This window comes from Felis catus, chromosome B1 (assembly GCF_018350175.1).
Source record: "Felis catus isolate Fca126 chromosome B1, F.catus_Fca126_mat1.0, whole genome shotgun sequence".
Classification (NCBI taxonomy): Eukaryota; Metazoa; Chordata; class Mammalia; order Carnivora; family Felidae; genus Felis; species Felis catus.
In genome coordinates this window covers 36,505,658-36,530,290 of record NC_058371.1, presented here as the reverse complement: position 1 = coordinate 36,530,290, position 24,633 = coordinate 36,505,658, and the positions used below count along the sequence as shown (strand labels likewise).

General features: G+C 41.6%; 1 long non-coding RNA gene across 1 annotated transcript in view; it reads right to left on the bottom strand.

Annotated features, from left to right (window-relative positions):
- Nucleotides 1–4,982: 4,982 nt before the first annotated feature.
- LOC111560114 overlaps nucleotides 4,983–24,633 on the bottom strand; it is a 61,215-nt gene continuing 41,564 nt past the window's right edge. The window contains exon 2 of the long non-coding RNA XR_002741678.2: nucleotides 4,983–5,282. This is a non-coding gene — a long non-coding RNA (uncharacterized LOC111560114). The remainder of the gene's footprint in view (nucleotides 5,283–24,633) is intronic.

The following is a 24,633-nucleotide window of genomic DNA, read 5'->3' as shown; positions in this document are numbered from 1 at the left end:
TATAGAGTGTTTAACTTTCAGAAAGTCCTCCTGAGTGTTTTGCCACAAAACTCATCTTGTGAGACGGCAGAGGCCATACGTATCTGAGATGTTTTTCACTGCCAAGTGCAGCTGACACAGGTGGAAGTGTTCACCACCCTCATGCAAAGGGGTCTCAGGATAGAGATGCAGCGGCTCCAGGACTGTCAATAATGTCACACAAAGAGCTCACCAAGCCCCAAGTTCTTTCCAGCTTTCTGCTCTGCATTCTCAGCAAGCCAGAAGCTCCCCTCTCTGTCACAAAATAGCTCCAGCTGGCAGCTCCAGGTGTCAGAAGAGAAAAAGTGTCTCTCCATTTTATAAGACAGAGGTAAACGTCTCAGACACCTCCGGTAAATGTCCCCTTACACCCCAGTAGGGCCACAAGCCCATGCCTAGCCAGTCCTGACTGAAGAAATGCAATTTTTCTGATGGACTTTGCTGAGGATTTTTCCCCTGGAGGCGGGGAGGGTCCAGGAAACACCTTATCACAGTGCTTGAGAAAAACCTGGGTTCTGTTGGCAGGAGGAGGGGGCAACGACTCCTGCATGAGCAACTAACGGTGCCTGCCACATATCCTTTCAAAAGGGAACACAAAGATTGAGAACCTTGCAGAGCCAACACCTCTCCCAGCAGCACCGCATTAAACTAGTATCAGCTTATACAAATGCAACAGTTAAGCTTTACAATACCCTCAGCACTGAACACCTATGCTCCTGCATCTGCTGCCATTAACCCTATCAGATGTCTGGTTATGAACAGCCTTGTTGTAATTAATCCCAAGTTCTAAATTGTATTTCTAAACAATTATGAAACAAAGCATAAAGCTAGGGCGGGCCTGCACAGAACAGGAACAGAGACCAAAATAGGGCCAGAAGAGGTCCCAGCGGTGAGTAGTACAGTACTGGCAGGGAAGAAGGGGCCCAGCCAGTGGCCCTTCACGCACCCCCCAGCACTGATCCCAGGTGTCCCTGGCGGGGTTGTGAGGTTGAGAAAGAAAGCAAAACGGGTACACAATCAATAGAAAACAAGTAGCTGTCAGACCAGAGGAAGTCAGACCCCACGGCCCTATCCAAGTCTTAAATTCCCCTGTCAGGCAGGTCTTGTTCATGGTGAACGTTTCCACTAGCAGCACCTGCAAGACTTGGCTTGTGTCCACTCCTTCACCTGTGTGCTCCTCTGATGTTGTACTTGCAAAGGGTGGTTTCAGTCAGGGCCAGCACAGAAAGGAGGGACACACAGGTGTAAGGGCCCCATCCTCACAGGTTGGGTGGTTCTTAATCCCATTAGATATTGATCTTCAGGATCTAGGAACAAGAAATAAGAATTCCTGGTAATTACTGGGAACCCCCAAATCAGAAGTCATTGTGCATTTTTTAAAAGCACTTTATTTGTGTGTTTTAAAATAATAATGAGTGGCTATAATAATAAACAATTGTTTGGGGAATCAGGATTATCACAGGGGCTTTCTGTTAGAAATACATAATCAACGCATGGTTGATTTTTATTATGAGCCAATACATTCTTTATCAAGATTATATACTTCAGTAAATTGTAAAAATGATCTCTCCCTGATATAGACATTGGATAATCAAAAACATTAAAAGGAGATAATGACAGAAATAAATGCCAAATAAAAATCACTTAAAAATTAAAAGATAATACCACAATATTTAATTTTTAATACTTAAAAGCTATCCTTCTTAAAGAAATTTTAAAACCATAAAGCATTAACTGCCATATCCAAAAGTTTTGATGTCTTTTTCTGTGACAAATAGTCCAGACAGAGAATTTATTCCATCTTGCATTGACCTTTATCGAATTGGCAAGAGCATGGCCAAAAGCAACTTCAAGCTGGGTGTTAGCACAACTATTGCTTTCTATAAACTCATTCCCTTTTGTAATGATGAAAACACTTTATCTACTCAGTCTGACTTTGGTTTTTGTCTTCAAATTTGTTATTGTTTTTGCTAATTCAGATTTTAAAATCCATTTCTGATTTAATGTTATAGTATTCCTACAACGACATTTGTGTCTTCTCTCTGCCTTTCTCTGTTCTAATACTTGCAAAGAACTGTCCCCAACAGTGAATATTTGAGCCATAAACATTTTGAGTAGTGATGGAACAAGATAACATCTGGATCTCCTACAAATGCTCCTCACAGCACCACACAGGATCACATGTCAAAATCGCAATTTAAGGACATAATTCACTTCCAAAACTTATTATTTCTGGGAACACCACCCATAAAGTATTCTATAGCTATAAATATTACTAATGTTTATTTTATTTGCAACAGTGGCTCACCATTAGCAGCAGACAGGGCAATGGATACTTTTCTCCGTGGCAAGACTGCAAGCAAGGCCAATTGATGAGGCTCTGACGCTGCCGGCCTACCTGCTCTTGTCCAGGTTCCTGGGCACTTTGACCTTCACCTTCCAACTCCGTGGTTCAGCATTTCCTGCTCTGATTTTCTATTTGATATCAGTGAATTATTTCAAAGAAGTAATGTTTCTATGTTGATTGTTACCCTTAAATTCTCACAGGAGACTTGTAATACTTTTTACAGTGTTCCCACTTTCTCAACTGATTTTTCTCTGCATTTGGAAAAACATACACAATTCCTGTGAAATGCTGGAAAAGAATTTCCACCCAGAGGGGTGCCTGGGTGGCTCAGTTGGTTAAGCTTCTGACTTCGGCTCAGGTCATGATCTCACAGTTTGTGGGTTTGAGCCCCACGCTGGGCTCTGTGCTGACAGCTCCGAGCCTGGAGCCTGCTTTGGATTCTGTATCTCCCTCTGTCTCTGCTCTTTCCCCACTCATTCATTCTCTCTCTCTCTCTCTCTGTCTCTATCTCCCTCTCTGCCTCTCTCTCTTTCTCTCTCTCTCAAAAATAAATAAACATTTAAAAAATTTAAAAAAAAAAGAATTACAACCTAGAATAGACCCACCAGGCACAGGCTGGTCAGTCCAAGTCAGACCCTGGACAAGAATGTCTTGAGACCTTTTCCCAGAGCTCATGGCAGGAGGGCATGAGGACCCAGTGCACCGACTTTTCACTCAGTATCTCTCCCCTGGCTGCCATCCATGGTTTCATGATTCCTGCCCCATCTGTCCAGTCCATTCACACCCAAACTCACCCAGACCTGCCCACTGCTCGCCTACCTCTTCTGCTCAAATTTACCCTCTGGCTTCTCTCTATAATCCCAGCCCACACACACAAAACCTCCTCTTCTCACATTCCAATTTTCTGAGCAAAATCAGTATCAGCCATGAGTTTGGTCTGATCGCCACTGTGACAATTTAATTAAAGCAATTCAGACTATAAGGTATAAATGATACATAAATGTCCACTTACTTTCATTATGATGCTGAAAAGATCACTTCATCATACTGAGACTCAATTTTTTCATCTATAAAATGGAGATAAAAATTCCTAGCTCACAATATTTTTGAGAAGATGAAGTAATATAGGTAAAGCAAAGAGCTAAGTGCCTCCCTCTCCAAAGAGGACAGTATTAAATTTTAAAGGAAGAGCTTTTGAGTACAAAAGAGTTTTGTATCAGCTACTGGAGCCCCCAGGAACAGAATTAGCTGTATTTGCAAATCCAAACACAATGGGGGTGTCTGCGGAGGCTTCTCCTCTCCTTCCCCAAAAGGCCCAAATTCACTAGCCAAACATCGATTCCAGTAACTTCTCCCTCTGCAGGTTTCCAAAATAAGAACTGGATGGGGAGGCTCAGCCCACCAACCCAAAGCCTAGCCCACCACTGCTGCCTCCAGCCTGGCCTGAACTAAATGCTCAATAAATGTTTGCCAAATTGAATTTCCTTCTCCCTGGATTAATCATGGCAGCAGCAAGGAGCTGGCCCCTCTGGGGTGGCTCCAGTGCCCACAAGCTTCATGAGTCATGTCTTGGAAGGCCTTGCTGCAGCCACCCCCCTTCCTTTGCCTCTGACCTCTCCTGCTTCTTCAGCATGTTTATGGACATAATTACAGCGTGCTATTGATTTCCTGACAGCCGCCTTGATGTAACTATTTTAGAGAATCAAGCTAATTTCATACATTGAGGTTTTTATGGTCTCTGGCAGACTCAACCCTAGAAGTCATTTTGTCTCCTCCTAGGGCACTCCTGCCGCTTCTCAGAAACTGCTTCTCCTTGCCCTGCCTTCCCTGAAGCCCAGCTGGGCTGCCTTACATCCACACCCAGTCTTCTCCTTGCCTCTACATTCCCATGGTCACACGATTTGGCCATGCCAGGGGGAAACAGGGAGATGTGGAGGCCTCAGGAAGTCAGAGTGGTGGGTAAATCCAGGGGGAAAGATGGGACCCAATTATACCTCTAACTTTAACAGCCTGTGTCTGCCCCCTTAGTTCCCTGTTACACTCCGAATGCATTCCCAGGCCCCTTCTTCCCTACCTGCCATTTACTAATTTATAGTTTGCAGGATCTTTTAAGAGATATAATCTTATCTAATTTTCATATCAATCCTCTGTGCTATTATGTCCATTTATGTCCATTTTACAGATGTAAACCTACAGAAAATGAGAGTAGAAAAGTAAAACAGCTTGGTAATATAAAATGTTAACAAGGAGCATATGAACACCCTTCACAAGAAGGATCCCCATGGCTATTTCTTCTTTTGGAGATACAGAGTTTCAAAGCCAAGATTTAAACAATGAGACTTCTCCTGCCAGGCCCTTTCCTCCACAGGGAGTCCTCCTCGCTGCCCTTTTTCATTTCTGTATGTTCACTTCCCCTTTACACAACCTGGTCTTGGCCCTATTCTTACACACCTGAATATGGTCCTCCCCTGTCCACCCACCCAGCTCACACCTGTCCTCAAAGGACCTCCTTGAGTCTGCCTCCACCAGGAAGCCTTCCCTTATGAATCCATCTTTTGGTGACTCTCCTTAATATGAACATAGTGGACACATTGTCTATAATATTAGATAACAAATGTACATAAGTAGACATTTAATAAAGTTGTTTCATTCTCAGAAGTCCCATAGTATAGTGTGTGTGGGTTGACTGAATCGCCACCATCCATTTGCTGATCAGTGTAAATGTTCCAATTTCCCACAAGCTTCCATCCTCTTATTTGGGGAGATAGGACACCAGGGAAGTTGAGTTCACCCCTGGTTCCAAAAGTAGAACCCAAGGCTAAGGCCAGGCCAATCAGTCACCATGTGACATAGGGTGGTCCAATCAAAGGGAACATGTAGACTGTTACCAGATGCTCTGAGAGAGACTTCCTCTTTCCTGTGGGATACAAAAGAGAGGAGAGAGTCAGAGCCAATACCAAAGAAGAAGTCAAGAAATGGAGAGAGAAAGTAAGTCAAGGTCAAGCCATGTTGAGCTGCAAGATCAAGCCTTACCTGAAGCTGACAAGCTCTTTCTCATACTTTTCAGTTGGATGTGCCAATTCATTTCTCTTTGCTTAAACCAGTTTCAGTCAGAACCTATAGCTCCAAAGGGATGCTAGTGCATGTACCTAAATAGTAATGTTTGTTCTAGAACAGTGTATATCAACCTAGAGGCAGCATAACTCTCCATTCAGAGCTCTTAGTTTTTATTTATTTTTTAATATGAAATTTATTGTCAAATTGGTTTCCGTACAACACCCAATGCTCATCCCAACAGGTGCCCTCCTCAATACCCATCACCCACCCTCCCCATCCTCCCACCCCCATCAACCCTCAGTTTGTTCTCAATTTTTAAGAGTCTTTTATGGTTTGGCTCCCTCCCTCTCTAACTTTTTTTTTTCTCCTACCCCTTCCCCTTCCCCATGGTCTTCTGTTAAGTTTCTCAGGATCCACATAAGAATGAAAACATATGGTATCTATCTTTCTCTTGTATGGCTTATTTCACTTAGCATAACACTCTCCAGTTCCATCCATGTTGCTACAAAAGGCCATATTTCATTCTTTCTTATTGCCATGTAATATTCCATTGTGTATATAAACCACAATTTCTTTATCCATTCATCAGTTGATGAACAGTGCTGATGCATAGGGGCACTTGCCCAATGTTTATAGCAGCACTTTCAACAATAGCCAAATATGGAAGGAGCTCCTAGTTTTTAAAAGAGGATACCAAAACTGCATTTAGCTCCATTGATCCTTTTATGTGACTAATTAGATTTTTTGGGTTTTCTCATTACAAAATAATACATGTCCATTAAAGACACTAGAGAAATCCCACTACCATTCATTAACAACCAAAATGTATTTACTTTTGTTTTAATATTATTTCAATATATATAATATTTCATAAAATTGGGATGATCATTATGCTGTGTGTGTAACTTTAAATCCTATTTCTCTCACTGAGTAACAGAAAGTTACCTCAGTGTGAGGGACAAAGTGGCCAGATTGCCTGGTTCAAACCCTGTCTCTGTTATTAATATCTGTGTGACTTTACAATTCCTGCCATGTCTTAATGGCCTTATATGTGAAAAGAGTGTAATGATAGCACCTGAATTATAGGTATTTTGTGAGAATTAAATAAAGTATTTCATGTGACACCTGACATACAGAAAGAACTCAGTTTGGGACCAGGTGGGTTTGAGATGCTTATGGCTATTCAGGAGAATGAAACAGTGGGCATTCTTGGCTGTGGGAGTCCATCCTGTATAGGGATGCAGGATGTAGAGTAGCATTCCTGGCCTCTACACACTAAATGCCAGTAGCACCCTCACCCCACTGGTCTTTACAACCAAAACTGCTTCCAGACATTTCCAAATGTCCCCAGGGGGATAAGATCACCCCCATCAAGAATCACTGCCTCACAGTATTTCATTATTGTTATGTAGCTAGAATGTACAGAACACTGTTATATGATGCTAGTCTCCCGTATCTTTCCACTGTTGAAACTTTAATGGGAATTTCTTTTGTATTTCACCATCACATCTAATACTGAACTATTAGTTTGATTTGTTTAACCTAATTTATATTTTTAATTTATACTTTTTAATTTTAATTTTAATTTAATTTAATTTTAATTTTAATTTTTAATTTATATTTTTAATTTACATCCAAGTTAGCATACAGTGCAACGATTTCAAGAGTAGATTCCTTAATGCCCCTTACCCATTTAGCCCATTCCCTCCTCCCACAACCCCTCCAGCAACCCTCTGATTGTTCTCCATATTTAAGAGTCTCTTATGTTTTTGTCCCCCCCCCCATGTTTTTATATTATATTTGTTTCTCTTCCCTTATGTTCATCTGTTTTGTATCTTAAAGTCCTCATATGAGTGAAGTCATATGATATTTGTCTTTCTCTGACTAATTTCACTTAGCATAATACCCTCCAGTTCCATCCACATAGTTGCAAATGGCAAGATTTCATTCTTTTTGATTGCCGAGTAATACTCCATTGTGTGTGTGTGTGTGTGTGTGTGTGTGTGTGTGTGTGTGTGTGTATACCACATCTTCTTTATCCATTCATCCATCGATGGACATTCAGGCTCTTTCCATACTTCGGCTATTGTTGACAGTGCTGCTATAAACATAGGGGTGCATGTGCCCCTTTGAAACAGCATACCTGTATCCCTTAGATAAATACCTAGAAGTTCAATTGCTGGGTCATAGGGTAGCTCTATTTCTAATTTTTTGAGGAACCTCTGTACTGTTTGCAGAGTGGCTGCACCAGTTTGCATTCCCACCAGCAGTGCAAAAGAGATCTTTTTCTGCATCCTCGCCAACATCTGTTGTTGTCTGAGTTGTTGATGTTAGCCATTCTGACAGGTGTGAGGTGGTATCTCATTGTGGGAGATTTGCATTTCCCTGATGATGAGTGATGTTGAGCATTTTTTGCTCAACATTTTGTAAGTGATCTTACATTAATATTTATTAAATTTTTCCCAAGATATTTTTTAAATGGTTATTTTATCATATGTGTTTAGGGAATCAACTGAAGTTTTTTCTATCTCACTGATCCCTGGATTGTATTACTAGATTTCATAACATTAAATTATCCTTCCATTCCTCAGATAATGATTAACTAGACAAGTTATAGTATTCATTTCTTAATATTACAGTAGTTGTGATTTGATGACATTTTATTTAAAGAAAGTAATTTCCATTCCATAAAATAAACTTGTGTTTAGTATTATGTTTTAGTTGTGTTTCATTATTAAGGTTATGTTGGTTTCATAAAATAATTTTGAAAGTTTTCTGTCTTTTTATATAATTACAAATGGTTAATTTCCTCCTAAAAATTACATATTTCTGGAGATTTGATCAACTAAGCTGATCAACAACATTAAGTGAAGAGCATTTGGGGGAAATTAATTCTACAGTAACTTTCTTTTTTTACAATTTCTTTAAGTTCTCTATTTTTGAGTCAATTTTGGTGATTAATATCTTGCTATAAAATTATGTCTTGTAATCAACATTTAAAAAATAGTATAGAATACAATATATTAATCTCATGAAAAGCTTTATAACATCAATATCTGTAGGTCCATCCACTTTCTAATATCTAACTTTGCACATTTCCTTTTTTCCTGTTAGGCTTTCTGGATTTACACACTACTATTCTAATTCAAGAAAGATTTCTCTGTTCTATGTTAAATCTCTGTGTGTTGTTTATTTAAATATTTAATTAAATATTTCATTTTTATTTAAATGTGTTAATAAAACCATTTAGCCTATGAATTTACCCCTTTGTACAGCTTTGATTTTACCCCATAAACTTTTACATTGTCTATTTTTTGTTGCTTTATAGATTGTCAGTATTTCTTCTTTGACCCAAAATTATTAAGCAGAGCAGTTTTTAGTTTCCAAGATCTCACATGTGCCTTTTTAAAACCTTTATTTTTTTCTCTATTCTTCATGTATGATGTTCTACATAAACATGGATTTTCAGTATTTAATGAGCTTTTCTTTAAATTTTTGTCACTGTTCTAAGAATGGCTGAAAGAAAGGTTTATTATCTATTCGTGGATTAAAGTTTGTTATATATTTTTATTAAATAAAATTTATATATCTCATTTTCCATGTACTCTGCACCCACATTTATTTTTCACTTGTCTTATCTGCATTGTTCTGAGCAAAATACATGGTCTTCCACAAATATTTTTTGTTATTTTCTCATATTTTCTAATGATTTTGCTATAGTCTGATATTAAATGATTTGGCATCATCTACTATTTGCTTGATGACTGCTACATTTTTATGCTGGATTTTATTTTCCAATTCAGTTGTTATTATATTGATATTGTCATTCTGGCATTTTTATGTATTTTCCCGGTATCTTTTACCAAGTCTTTTATTTCTAATCTTTCCCTGTCAATCATTTTGTATTAGATTTGTGTCTTGTAAACAGCATATAGTTGACATTAATTATGTGGCCTAATCTGAGAGTCTATGTATTTTAATGGGAGGGTTGACCCTTTTATTTATTGCCATAATTGTATATCTGGATTTATTACTGTCATTACATTTTATTATTTCTGTCTATGGAACTTCCTGGTTTTTTCTTATTATGCTTGTTTTTTGCCTTGTAATTCTCCATTTTTAAAATTTCTATTTACTGGGGCAGCTGGGTGGCTCAGTCAAACATCTGACTTCAGCTCAGGTCATGATCTCACGGTTTATGAGTTCAATCCCCGCGTCTGGCTGCTGACAGCTCAGAGACTAAAGCCTGCTTCTGATTCTGTGTTTCCCTCTCTCTCTGCCTCCCATCCTACTCACACTCTCTCTCTCAAAAATAAAATAAATATTTTTTAAAAAGCATTTAAAATTTTTCTATTTACTAAAAAGACTATGAATTATTCTCTTTGACTTTTTTTTCTCAAATAGTTTGGGGGATGGTCAAAAATATATTTTTAGCTCTTGGGAGTTTTAGAAAATAATTTTGAGCTTTATTTTTCCAATAGTCAATATCAAAAATAAAATAGTTTCTATCCACTTTTCCCTTGAAGATGAGGAAACTAGGATGCTTTTTACTACTTTCTACTCCTCTTTCACCCAATTTCTTTGTTTATTCTGGAATAAAATGGGGTATTAGAGCCCAATTCTGTTGAGAGTTTTTTTTCCCCACTTTTGAGAATAACTTATTATTTTCCATTCTTCTTTATAGCCATGTTAACAAGAATTATTTAGACTTTACCCCATGGTTAACTGATTCAGTGTTTCAACCAGGCTTTTTATTTGATAACCTCCCCATGCTTAGGTCTTTATTTTGATACATCTCTATATTGACTGAAATATATCCTTAAATACTTTTTTCAGGAAGGAAATGGACCTTTTACACCTTATGAGCTCTTTTATTTCTGATTACGTTTCTCTATGTTCACACCTAAATGACAGTTTGACTAAATAAAAAATACTTGAGTCATGACTGTGTTCCCTCAAAAACTCTCTAGCCCTTTATATTAGAGCAAGTTAAATACTACAAGACACTGCACTTCTGAGGTTGACATTTACAGAGCCCATTGTAGGGGCCAGAGGGAGCCTTCCATGAGGTGAATCAGGAGCTCAGGCCCTTTCCACTGTCCCCTGGGGTCCTCTGCCAGACTCTGTGAATCTGGCTAAGGAGCAGAGAAAGGAAGAAAGAGGAGACTAGCAGCTCTCATGGCACATTTTAGGATCCAGAGCAGAAGTAGCATATGTCACTTGTATCCACAACTCATCAGCAAAAACTGGTCCCTGGCTCACCTATATTGGAGAAAACTGGGAAATTCTGTCTTCCTCTGTTTCCAGGAGAAAAGAGAAATGACTTGATAAACACAGAGCCCTGTCTGTGCCTCATGGCTGCCCTATTGCTCTGGGGCATTTGCAGAGACCTTGAGGGATATTTTAGTCTTAATTTTTGCAACTATATATTCAACATGGTTGGGTTTTTTCTCCTTCCAGCGTGTTCATAATACTTTATCTTTTCAATTTGAAAATGTAGCCAGTATGTATGTAGATGCAGTTCCCTTTAAATTTATTTTGCCTGCACATTTAGGACATTTTGCAAGACACATTTTCCTCAGTTATGACTTTGATTTTGTTTCTGAAGAAATTATTCTGGTTTATTCTTCAGCAATACCTGTAATTCCTAGATTGGATCTCCTCTCTTCTATACACCTATGATCTCCTCATCACCCACATCTCCTTATTCTTTTTCCTCTGAATAGAAGCAGATTTTGTTCTTCTCACCAGTGATTTGCATTTTACCAGTCTTAACTCCTGCCTTCACTACCTCCACCTGCATTTTATTTGTTCTATTGGAGCTAAGTATCCTTCAACTGCATTTTATTTTAGCCATCTTCTCCGCAGGCTGCTTTCACCTCAATTTGCTTTTCTTCTTATTGTTTTTTTTTATTTTATTTTAAAATTTTTTTATTTTAGAGAAAGAGATAGAGCACATGAGCAGGGGAGAGGGGCAGAGGGAGGGAGGGAGAGAATCTTAAGCAGGCTCCACACTCAGCCCAGAGCCAGTATGGGGCTTGATCCCATGACCATGAGATCAAGACCTAAGACAAAATCAAGAGTCTGACGCCTAACTGACTTAGCCACCCAGGTTCCCCTTATTATTTCTTTTTCTGTTGTCTTTTTTCTTGGATCCTTTTGTAGCATTTCTGTTTATTCATTTCCAAACAGGACATAATCCACCCAGAACAGTGGTTGCCACTGGGCAGGACATGTGGTTTGCCCTTGGCCTTGCACACTGTTTAGCTGAGTAGGGTTGCAGAGTTTCAACACAAACACCAGATGGTAAGGCTCATCCTTCGTGTCCTAGCAATACTAACCACAGAAGCACACAGGCCAAGCCTAGACAGAGATCAAGAACTTTCTGACAAAAGTCATACATTATCATGAACTGGTATCCTGAACAGAAACACAAACTCTCCACTAAGTAAAGGCTACATGTCAGCCAATCCACACTTGGACATTTGCAGATATAGTGCTTGTGTTCAAAACATGCACAAAGCACCTAACCCCATGCAGGGCCCCAACACCAGTGAGATTGGGGCTTTGCTGAGTCTCACCAGAAAACCAAGGGTATTTCCCCTGACAACCACCTCCTGCAAAGTCAGCAGAGAATAAAGGAATGGCTCCTCTGAAGAACAACACACAGCTGCAAACCAAAGCCAACCTTAGCTGGGTCTTAAATGTGCTGCTCCTGTAGTACCACACATGCATCGTATTGATTGTGTATTGACATATTTCTTGATCTCACAGGGAGAAATTAATGTTATCAAAATCTGGGTTAGCCACCCCCCAGTTAAGGTTTTCTAGCCTTCATTTTGACTCTCCAAATGAAGCCAAAATTATTGTTTTCTTTTCTCTTTTTTTTAATGTTTATTTATTTTTGAGAGAGAGAGAAACAGGGCATGAATGGGGGAAGAGCAGAGAGAGGGAGACAGAATCTGAAGCAGGATCCAGACTCTGAGCTGTCAGCACAGAGCCCAAGACAGGGCTTGAACTCATGAACCGTGAGATCATGACCTGAGCATAAGTTGGATGCTTAACCAACTGAGCCACCCAGATGCCCCCCAAATATTTTTTTTCTGATTCCCAGGTGCAAAACTAGTGCTTTATTAATTAGTAGTTAGGCAATGTTGAATTAATGAATGAATGAATGAATTCAGGAAATAAACCAACATCTAAACCAGTTCTGCCTGAGTATAATGATCAGAATTGATTATCCCTATTTTTTTCTTTCTTGGGAGGAATTAGGTACTTTTAAATTTCTCTTGTTGTAAATGTTAGGACAGCTACTCACGGGAGACATGTGAGCCCTACCTAACTGGAGCATGCAGGAAGCCCAACCAGCCACCACCTGCCTGCTGTCCCAGCCCCTTTCCCAGCCACGTCTGCTGTCACCTGTCAGGCTCCACTGCCATCCAGGATCTATGGCCACCCCTGCTCCTCATAGCTCTTCCCTATCCAGCTTCCTGGGAGAGGCTCTTTGTTGTCCCCAACCTTGTTACAGCTAAAGATCTTCCTCCTGGGTCCTGTCTCTCTCTCTCTAACTCTGGGGAAATGGGAGGGGTGAGACCTGCTGCAGATATAGACACTCCCAGGTGTAGAGACATGAAGACCAGAAGAAAGATTGGGGTCAGGTTCAGAGACTCACAGTGAAGAATAGTGTGTTCTGTAAAAATGGCAGACTACAGCCCCCAAGCTTCCACATCTGACAGCTAAATATGTGATCAAGGTGACATGGTGACATGATGACAGGAATCTCTGACATAAATACAAGCCAGAATGTAATGAGGATGTTGCCTACCCACCAGCAAAGTCCCAGGCAGGATACCCTACATGATGCAAACTGAAGATCAGACAGGCAGCCCTGGTTCCTGATCAAGGTCGCCCTGTGTAGGGCCAGGTAATGAGTCCAGAGGGCTGGGGATGGCAGCAGGTTTTGGAGCCGGTATGAGCAGCATCGACAAGGGAGCAGCAGAACTGACACGTAGCCCCAGGTCTTCCACTAACTAGCTGTGCAATCTCAGACAAGGGTTACCTCCCTAGACCTTGATATGTTTTCCTATGAAACTGAATAATAACATTTGCTTATTTTTCTCATTAAGACCCACCTAGTTCCTGTCCTGTATTCCCCTCACCCATCTCTTGGAGCTATTTAACCACAGTCCGCAGGTGGAGCCCTGCCGGGACCAGCAGCCAACTGTGTCTTCCTTGAGTGCCACTTTAAGCTGTAAATTAACAAGATTTGTGATAACAAGGACTGTGATATCTGCCTTACATATATTGAATAATTTAATCCTCAGAGGTAAGTACTATCATTATTCCCACTGTCATTGGTTTAGATGAGGAAACTGAGAAACAGAGGACATAAATTACAGCCCAAGGTCATATGCTAGCAAGTAGTAGAGCCAGCCTTGACCTTGCTGACTCACTGCCACAAAACTCAGTCAAAGCCAGATTTTCTGCAAACCCAGCCCTCACCTTGTACCCGTGCTGTAGTTCCTAGGCCTCTGAATTCTTTCTGCCAACCATGTTTCTGCATTACATTCTACAGGCAGTACTTCAATTCCATCCTTATTTCCTACAGCTAGAACTCTTATCTTTGTAACATGCTCAGGATTTCTATTCCTACAAAAAAGGACTGGAGTCCTGGCCAATGGGGGCTATTACCTGTGGTCAGTCATTCTTGTACTGATGCCCCCCGCCCCAAGCTGGAAGCTGCTCCAGGCAGGCACTGGGTCTAATCCATTCATCTTCCCTTGAAGGTGTCACTTCAGCACAGCCCAGAGTAGGTGCTCAGGTAAGGCAGCTCAGGTGGCTTCTGCCTTGGTGGCTCCTCCACCTATGAGCATGCCCTAATGCTAGGGGCTCACCTGGAACACCAGCTGTGACTGACTGAATATGGAGGCAGTTAATCCCAAACATCAGACACAGCAGGGCATGGGTGTCAGACACCCCTAGTGGTGAATCCCTTCTCTTCTATTTCATCTGCTCTTTTGTGCTTTCTCTTTTTTGGAGGTAAAATTTACATATGAAATACATAGGTCTTTAAGTATACAATTCAACGAGTGTTGCCATATGTATACAGCCACATGGCCAGCACCCCAGTCAAGATATAGAACATCTCCACCCCAGAAATTTCCCTCGTGTCCTCTTCCAGTCAATCCCCATAGGCAACCACAGTTCTGAATTTTATCACTGTAAATTTGTTTGACCATACTCCTGGACTCCATATAAATGGACTCGTTTTGTCAGGATTCTTTCCCTCAACATATTGGTTTCTTTTTAGTTATCTTTGTTATTTATTTCTTCTTGATTGCTGACTGATAATCCATTGCATATGGGGAGATCAGACATCATTCATTTTGTGATCCTGAGAATGTTACAGGACTCTCCCATTTATTCATTCATTCGTTCACTCATTCACTTAACCAGAAGTTACCCTCTGCCTCGTGTTATGTTTTCTAAGATCATGCTGATAACACCTGCTGTTGTCTGAGTGTTTAACCAAGATTAGAGAGACAGTAAACACAGGGGTGGACTCAGCAGCCAGGCAGCTTACATACGAATTCTGGTTTCAGCCCTTACTCGCTGTATGACCTTGGACAAAGTACTTAACCTCTCTGTGCTCTGTTCTCTCCTCTGTAAAGGGATTGACTGAGGATCAACTAACCTAGTTAATTTTCATAAAGTTCTTACAATAGTGCCTGGCATGAGGTAAGTACCATGTAAGAGATTGCTATTATTACCAAATATCTACCAAGCCTTAGTACACGGCAAGTATTCATTAAATCATAGCTGTTTTCGTCCTTTTTATATTAGCCTTCACAGACACACAGGAAAGTGGGTGCACTATCAGTTACCTGGAGCAGTTCAGGGTGGTGGGAAAAAGGAACCCAGTCCCTCGGCCACTATGACAAATCAACAAACCTCTACCTAAACTCAGATGACCAGCTTGCTCTGGGACTTGTCTGGCTGGTACTGAAAATCCCAGGAATATCCCTCAGTCTTGGGAAAACTGGGACAGTTGGTCACCCTAATCCAAAGCTCAGTCTTCTTATCTGTTAAATGGGCATGATAAACTGTGTTGTCTTCCTCACAGAATTGCTGAATAAGCCAATGAGAAGCCTGTAGACGCGCCATCTGAAAGTAGAGAGTGGTGCTTGTTTTGTTTCTGGGAGCGCTAGGAAAGCATACTAACCCTTGATCTCAACTTTGAATTCAAACCTTAAATTCAATCTTGAATTCGAGTCATAGCTTCTCAGCTTCCAAGTCCAGTAGCACTGAGCCCTGTACCTCCCCTGGGTTTGTAGCTTCCTCGTTTATAAAATGGGAATAGTCATATTCAGCCCCCAGGGCTGGTGTGAGGCCTCATATGGAAAAGTACTGTCCATACGGAAACGGTACAAGTTAAATGGCAGTTAATGTGGTATGGGGCCCTATGTCCCAGGAACTCACTCCCAGTTCTAGTCCTGTTGCCCTGATGCCTGACCCCAGGCCTCCCCGGAGCCACCCTCCTGTCAGCCCAGGAGTATCTCACCCCTGTGTCTGACTTCCTGGTGTCTGACCAGACCCTGGACCCTGATGGCCTGCCTGAGGTGCACAACACAGAGCTCAGCCTGGCAACCCTCCCACACGCTCTTCCACCAAACCCTGAAGTCAGGCAAATGACTGCTGGAATCACAAGGCCTCAGCGGTAATCAGCACGCCAGGCTTGAGGTAATGGAATAACCCTGATGCAATTATATATTGATTGCAAGTATTATGGCTGTTGCTGATTGCTTCTTATTGATACAAATCCACTGGGCTGCCTATTTGGATAAAGTCAAGTGAGAATGAGGAGAGAAGGGGGAAGCAAGAGGAAGAGGGAGAGAGCAGCAGGAGGGAGGAGGAGGAAGAGGAGGAGGAAGGAACACATCACAGTGGCTACCCGTCAGTTGAGCAGCAGAACCACAAGGTAGCCCTCAGCCTCAGCCCCCACCCTACTACTATACGCAGGGCCACCATTCCATTTTTACCCCATTCCCTACGACTCCTGGACACCTCCCTGCCTAACAAGCACACCCACAAAGAGGCCTTGACACCACGTTTCATAGTGCCAGAGAGGAAGGTCAGGAATGATGGGTATTCCTGTTCCACAGCCATGGCGAGTCCAGTGGAAAAAAACACCAAAGGCAGCCAGTCACTGGGATGTAGCCAAACCGGGATCAGGGAGGCAGGAGGGTTAGGATTCAGGGGTCAGCTAACACCCTGCTTCCAGCAGAGGGTCAACAGGCCACCACACAGCCTTCTTGTTTCAGCTACTATACTGTAAGCAAGTGTCCTCTTCCAAGTCTCTGTGGTACCACAGTGTTTGCTCTACTGTGCTTTCTGGTGGTGATTTCTGTCTCTCACGGTCCCTGAGTGTAGTGCTGGCATGCTGTCTAGCGTTTCCAAGTGCAAGAAGGCTGGGATGTGCCTCATGGAGAAGTTCTGGGTGTTAGAGAAGCTCCATTCAGGCACAATTTTTAGTGCTGTTGGCAGGGAGTTTGATGTTAATGAGTCAACAATATATAATTCTTAAAGTGTTTTTCAACAGAAACACACCGAAAAGGGGGTGCCTGGGTGGTTCAGTCAGTTGAGCGTCTGACTTCGGCTCAGGTCATGATCTCACATTCATGAGTTTGAGCTCAGAGCCTGGAACCTGCTTCATATTCTGTGTCTCCTCTCTCTCTCTCCCCCTGCTCATTCTCTCTCTCTTTCTCTATCAAAAATAAATAAACATTAAAAAAATATAAATGGAAACACACCTAAAATAGCATTATGTAGTGACCCAATGATTTAAATGTTGTGACGGGAGGTTGGCAGGAACCTAGCCCTGAGTGTCCTGTAGAAGCAGCGGTCAGCAGCCACAAACTCAGTGTCCACAGCCACTCTGTGGGACACAACCACCGAACCTAGCATGTCAGCTGCACATGCACACATCACAAAACAAAGTAAATCCAGGGTCCCCTGTCTAACTCTAGTTTCCAACATAAAGGAAGTCTTGAGTCTTCTGGTAGGTGACTGACTCTGGAATATGAACAACTTCATCCCTGACTGTTCAAAGCTATAACTGAAGATTTGTCATCGTCTTGTGCAATAGGATAATCATGGAAGAAAACTGTTGTGTGTCCGTGGGGAACAGACTACCTATAAACTTGATAACTTTGGAAAATCTTGTCTTTTTTCCCTTTAAATAGGTGTCATAATTTGCATTTGACAAGTCAGTCCTTTTCAGACATTCTCTGCAAGGTTTCTTCTAAACTTCCTTTCTTTGCCAAATGCTTTAAATGCTGTGTCTCCTTGTCTTCCTTCGATTCTGACTAGCCAACAGGAGGTGAGACTGAGTTGGAGGGAAGTCCACATCAGTGATGTCTGAACAGGTCCCAGACAGTAGTCAACAAGCACACATGTTTTCAGAGGGTCACAGGCTGGCATGCTCTTCATTTTTGTCTACACAACACCCAGGGCAATGTCTTGCACCAGATAGGGACTTACTATGCAGAAGCATGTCCTAGTCATGGGGTCCCTGGGTGGTTCAGTTGGTTAAGTGTCAAACTTTGGCTTAGATCATGATCTTATGATTCATGAGTTCGAGCCCCACATTGGGCCCTATGCTGACAGCTCAGAGCCTGGAGCCTGCTTCGAATTCTGTGTCTCCCTCTCACTCTGCCCCTCCCCCACTCGTACTCTGTCTCTCTCTTTCTCCCAAAAGTGAATAAACATTAAAAAAAAATTAGGGGTGACTGGGTAGCTCAGTCGATTAAGCATCCAACTTCAGCTCAGGTCATGATCTCACAGTTCATAAGCTCGAGCCCCACATCGGGCTCTGTGCTGACAGCTCAGATTACTCAGCTTCAGATTCTGTCTCCCTCTCTCTCTACCCCTCCCCTGTTCACACTCTCTCTCTCTTTCTCTTTCTCTTTCTCTTTCTCTTTCTTCTCTTTCTCTTTCTCTCGCTCTCTCTCTCTCAAAAATAAATAAACACACATTCAATGCAATCCAATCAAAATTGCACCAGCATTCTTCTCGAAGCTAGAACAAGCAATCTTAAAATTTGTACAGAACCACAAAAGACCCCGAATAGCCAAAGGAATATTTAAGAAGAAGACCAAAGCGGGAAGCATCACAATCCCAGACTATAGCCTCTACTACAAAGCTGTAATCATCAAGACAGCATGGTATTGGCACAAAAACAGACACATAGACCAATGGAATAGAATAGAAACCCCAGAACTAGACCCACAAACGTATGGCCAACTCATCTTTGACAAAGCAGGAAAGAATATCTAATGGAAAAAAAGACAGTCTCTTTAACAAATGGTGCTGGAAGAACTGGACAGCACATGCAGAAGAATGAAACTAGACCACTTTCTTACACCATTCACAAAAATAAACTCAAAATGGATAAAGGACCTGAATGTGAGACAGGAAACCATCAAAACCCTAGAGGAGACAGCAGGAAAAAACCTCTCTGACCTCAGCCGCAGCAATTTCTTACTTGACACATCTCCAAAGACAAGGGGATTAAAAGCAAAAATGAACTATTGGGACCTCATGAAGATGAAAAGCTTCTGCACTGCAAAGGAAACAATCAACAAATCTAAAAGACAACCAACGGAATGGGAAAAGATGTTTGCAAATGACATATCGGACAAAGGGCTAGTATCCAAAATCTATAAAGAACTCACCAAACTCCACACCCAAAAAACAAATAATCCAGTGAAGAAATGGGCAGAAAACATGAATAGACACTTCTGTAAAGAAGACATCCAGATGGCCAACAGGCACATGAAAAGATGCTCAACATCACTCCTCATCAGGGAAATACAAATCAAAACCACACTGAGATATCACCTCATGCCAGTCAGAGTGGCTAAAATGAACAAATCAGGAGACTATAGATGCTGAAGAGGATGTGGAGAAATGGGAACCCTCTTGTACTGTTGGTGGGAATGCAAACTGGTGCAGCCACTCTGGGAAACAGTGTGGAGGTCCTCAAAAAATTAAAAATAGATCTACCCTATGAGCCAGCAATAGCACTGCTAGGAATTTACCCAAGGGATATAGGAGTGCTGATGCATAGGGGCACTTGGACCCCAATGTTGATAGCAGCACTTTCAACAATAGCCAAATTATGGAAAGAGCCTAAACGTCCATCAACTGATGAATGGATAAAGAAATTGTGGGTTATATGCACAATGTAATACTACTTGGCAATGAGAAAGAATGAAATATGGTCTTTTGTAGAAATGTGGATGGAACTGGAGAATGTTATGCTAAGTGAAATAAGTCATGCAGAGAAAGACAGATACCATATGTGTTCACTCTTATGTGGATCCTGAGAAACTTAACAGAAGACCATGGGGGAGGGGAAGGGAAAAAAAGAGAGGGAGAGAACCAAATCATAACAGACTCTTAAGAACTGGGAATAAACTGAGGGTTGATGGGGAGTGGGAGGAAGGGGAGTGTGAGTGAAGGGCATTGAGGAGGGCACCTGTTAGGAAGAGCACTGGGTGTTGTATGGAAGCCAGTTTGACAATAAATTTCATAAAAAAAGAAAAGAAAGGTACATGAGAGAACCAAAAAAATTTTTTAATTAAAAAAAGGAAGCATATCCTAGTCAGGGTCCTTGGTTGCAAGCTACAGATACTAAACCCATTAACTTAAACATTGTGAGATTGCCTGGATGTGGAGAGCAGTATGGATCATCAGGATTGAGGATGGTGGCAAGGCCTGAACAACACAAGAAGGGAACAGCAAAGAAAATAAAGAAAATAGCCCAGTTTGGACAAGGTGCATTTGAGATGCCTGTACCTGTTCAGCGGGCACTCTGTAAACTCCAACACTCCATGTATTTGGAAACAATTCTATTAATACTATTGATGCTATCACTATTATTAAATATTAATGAAATTTCCATCCTTGAAGAACCTAAGACAGAATCACTTCAGTGGACTGAGAACACTCTGCCTTTGTCAATTGAAAAGAAAACGAAGATCCCATTTTTAAACCTCTTTACCTTCTTTTGCCTTGGCTATCAGTTGCAAAGAGAATGGTCAGGCATTCAGGGCAAAGCTGCCCAAGACAGAAAGGGTAACCACCACCAATTTTCAAGTAGGTAGCTGGAAGCCAGTCATGCATGTAAATCAATAACCAAAATACAACTTCAAAGCTATTGTATTTTAAGGCTTCATCTACATTGGGGGACCATCTGGTGACCAAAGAGAAGAAGTAGCATTTGTTTGGATGATGGTGGGGGTTAAGGAAGCAGGAGTCCCAAGAATCTGTGCCTACTTTGACTTCTCTACATGTCAACCTAGAGCTCTTCCCTACCTTTTGTGTGCAAGGTTTCCATGGCTCACATTTGGTGGGCTCCAGCCCAGTGATGTGGTATCATTGTGAAGACGCACTTCAATTTGCCAGGATCACTCTGAGATCCTGGCAATAGTGTAATACTCAGTCTGTGCCTGGAGCTCTGGTTCAGAACACATGCTGTCCCAGTCACTGAGGAGAGGGTGTTAGGAGTCAGAAGATCTCTGATCAGAGTTCTGGTTTCACTACTCCCTGACCTTTAGCACATTTTAAAATTGTTCTTAAACCGAGCTTGTTTTCCACATCTGTAAAATGAGGCTAGTACCATCTACCTGTATTAGAGGAGGATTGTAAGAATTAAATGGGGGTCGGGGTGCCTGGGTGGCTCAGTCGGTTGAGCGTCCGACTTCATCTCAGGTCATGGTCTCATGGTTAGTGGGTTCGAGCCCTGCGTCGGGCTCTGTGCTGACAGCTCTGAGCCTGGAGTCTGCTTCGGATTCTGTGTCTCCCTCTCTCTCTCTGCTCCTCCCCCACTTATGCTCTCTCTCTCAAAAATTAAAAAAAAAAAACATAAAAATAGAATTAAATGCAGGTAAAGGTATATGTAATAAAATACAATATGTATATCAATTACCTCAGACAGTGATTGTTCATACCTAACACCCTCTTTGTCCACAGAACACACCCAAACTCCCCATAAAATTAATCCCTTCAGTAGTAAGAAGTACATGTACAATCATCACTGGAGTAAGTGGGAAAACAGTATGGCAATATTATAAATGAGGAGGGAAATGAGAAGAGCTAATGTCCCACATCCACTGCCCCCAAAGAGAGAAGACCCAGAGAATAATCAGTGGCAAGAAGAGAGACTCTGTCATGTCCTTGCCACTTTTTTTTGGAGAAGATGCATCCCATTTTACAGAGCTGTTTTCAGGACAAAAGAACTTATTACTTGCCTGTAGTTTTCTTTTTCTTTTAATTCTGTGAGTGTAGCCTGTAGCCTAATAGTAAGCAGAGTGTGTCTTTAATGAAACTAGTAAATAAATGTTTAAAAAAAGGGGTCTGACTTACTGGGGAAGCACAATGATGCTCTATAAGTTCAAGATGTTGCTTTTCAGTGTCCTGCCTGCTGTGGCCCATACTTCCTTGCTGAAAGGTCATTTCATACATCAGGCCATCAGTGACTTACTGAAGGACAAAGGCCACTCCCCAACTTTTAACTCAGTCCAGGTCCAGCAGCATTTACTGAGTACCTACCACATATGTGAAGGGGAAGTTCCAAGATTAATGAAAACTTGCATGCATGAAAGGACTCAGTACACAGTAGGCACCCAATAAAGGCTTGTTTTCATCCTTCTTGGCTGTCTTTTATCTCCTGGACCAAGAGTCACATCTACACAAGAGAGTGAGCATTTCATGGGGTTTGTACACACTCTCTCCATAGCTAAATACTGAAAAAAATCAGCTTTAGAAAAAATTACTTCCATCTATTTTGCAAAAGACTTGCTGACAACACACCCAGCAGCATCTGAAATTTCATCTCAACAAAGAGGGCAGGGACAAGGCAGCTAGGAGCTCTATTTTCTGACTCTGGGCTCCCCACCACATCCCTCCCACACCACACAGGCACACACATCGGAGCACATGTGCACCACTGCGATAAGGAGACATTCAAATGCTGTAATTCATCACCCTGGCCCCGGACGGAAGAGAGTGCATGTGAGCGTGCGTGCGTGCACATGTGTCACACTCCCACATGCACGTGCACCTGGAGGGCCTTTGTAGCTGGCCTGACAATGAAGCAAAGGCACAGAGCTAACAAAGGGGGAGGAAAAGGCAGGCAAGTAAAGAAAGGGGCCCCTTTGGCTGCCTCCCTTCGGTTTTGGCTGCACGAATAGGGCCAGTTAACCAGTTCATATGATAAAGGACTGCAGAAAAGGAGAGAAGCTCCCAACCCATAGCCCTAATGCAGAAGGAGAAAAACATTAATCATCACAATCCTTGTGGGAGCTGGGGTTTTTCCCTAATGTGTTTGGGGGGAGAATTCATGAAGTCAGTGGATGAGGATGGGGATGGGGATGCTCAAGTCCCTTCCCAGAGTCCTCAGGGACCTTCATGCTAACCTTGACTGATCAGAGTCAACCCCACTAGGCACACGTGTGTTCACACACACAGACACACACTCTCCAGCCCCACCTTGGCTCTATTCCCATAGCCAACCACTCCTCTTTTGGGGCATTCTTGGGAAAAATGGAAACGAAATGAATCCACATTTATGGAGACCCACTTGGGCCAGGCACTTCCTTTTGGTTATTTAGTGTTAAGTCTCACAAGAGTACTAGGAAAACATTTTTCTGGCTATTACCCCATTTGTACAGGTGCAGAAAACCAAGATGCAGAGAGGTTATATGGTTTTGATTTTGGTTTTGAGGCACACACAGCTGGTAAGTGGTGGAATTCAAATCTAGACTTTTTTTTTTTTTTTTGATGATCAAGTAGTATATTTTGCTTTCACAGCACAACCAGTATCATCTTTCTACCCCAGATTCCTGAGTCCCATATGATACAGTAGTTCAGGAGTAGGGTCCCAGAATCTACATTTCATTACAGACTTTTTTTTGGTTTTTCTTGTTTTAGTGGTTCTGTTGAGGTGTAAATGAATTACAATAAACTACATATGTTTGTGGTGAACACTTTGACAAGTTTTGACATGCTTAAATACCCATGAAACCATAGCACCATCAAGAGAGTGGCTATACCCAGCACCCAATATCCAGTCTCCTTATCCCCCTCGTAATCCTTCTTCTCACCCTTCCCTACCTTTTTTCTCCCATCTTTAGGCCACCACAGACCTACTTTCTATCACTATAGGTCAGTTTGCATTTTCTGGAATTTTACATTTATGGATCATACAGTATGTACTATATTTTGTCTGACTTCTGTTGCTCAGCATGTTTATTTTTTGATTCATTCATGTTGTGTGTATCAGTACATCCTTTATATTGCCAAGTAGATTCCATCCTGAGGATATGCCATGACTTGTTCACCCTTCCACCTCTTAGTGAATATTTGGGTTGTTCCCAGTTTGAGGCTCTTACAAATAAAGCTCCTATGTGCATTCACATTCAAACTCTCAAACTATAATAATAAGAAAATACATATAAACTTGTCAAATCACTATGTGGTGCACCTGAAACTGATGTAACAATACAACATTGTGAGTCATCTATATTTTGATCCAAAAGAAAAAGAAGGAAAAAAGTTTTAAAACAAAGAAAAAGAAAATAAACAACCCAATCTAAAAATTGGGAAAATGTTTGAATAGACACTTCATCAAAGAAGACAGACAGATGACAAATAATTACGTGATGCTCAACACCATCAGTCATTAGAGAAATCTGAATTGAAACCACAAAGAAATATCACCGCACACTTAGTAGAATGGCTGGAATTAAGAAGATCCATCATTCCAAGTGTTGGTGAGGGTGTGGAGCAACTGGAACATTCATCCACTGATGGTGGGAACATAAACTTACACAGCCACTTTGTAAAACAGGTGGGTAGGCTCTCAAAACGTTACATATATACCTACCACATGACCGAGGCACTTTGCTCTTAGGTACTCACCCAAGAGACATGTGTTCATACACATACCCATTCACGAGTGTTCATAGCAGCTTTACTTGCAATAACAATCTGTGTTTTTATTTATTTATTTTTAATATGAAATTGTCAAATTGGTTCCCATACAACACCCAGTGCTCATCCCAACAGGTGCCCTCCTCAACGCTCATCACCCACTTTCTCCTCCCTCCCACCCCCCATCAACCCTCAGTTTATTCTCAGTTTTTAAG